Source organism: Pteropus vampyrus, unplaced genomic scaffold (assembly GCF_000151845.1).
Source record: "Pteropus vampyrus isolate Shadow unplaced genomic scaffold, Pvam_2.0 Scaffold18, whole genome shotgun sequence".
NCBI classification, from domain to species: domain Eukaryota; kingdom Metazoa; phylum Chordata; class Mammalia; order Chiroptera; family Pteropodidae; genus Pteropus; species Pteropus vampyrus.
The window spans coordinates 7,093,489-7,093,790 of record NW_011888799.1 but is presented as its reverse complement, the minus strand read 5'-3'; positions in this window follow the sequence as shown (position 1 = coordinate 7,093,790).

Below are 302 nucleotides of genomic sequence, written 5' to 3'. Positions count from 1 at the left end.
TCTACCCTCCTGAAAGACAATTTTTTTCTCCCCAACCAACCCCCTGAAGTTGGTCATACCCCTCTAGGGCACCAACCACATCTTGTCATCCAGGGATGGGGGCTTGTGGGTAGGGCAACGCATCCTGTCACTCAAGGCTGGGGGAGAAGGTGGCATCAGGCTTAGGACTGTGCGAAGGAGTGCTATGGAGGCTGGAACCTACCTGCCCAGTGCCAGACATCAGCCTTGTTTACATCTTAGAGAAAGGCAGAAGATGCCACTTTGCCAGGATGCTGCAGCCCACAGCTCTCCTGCAGCACCTG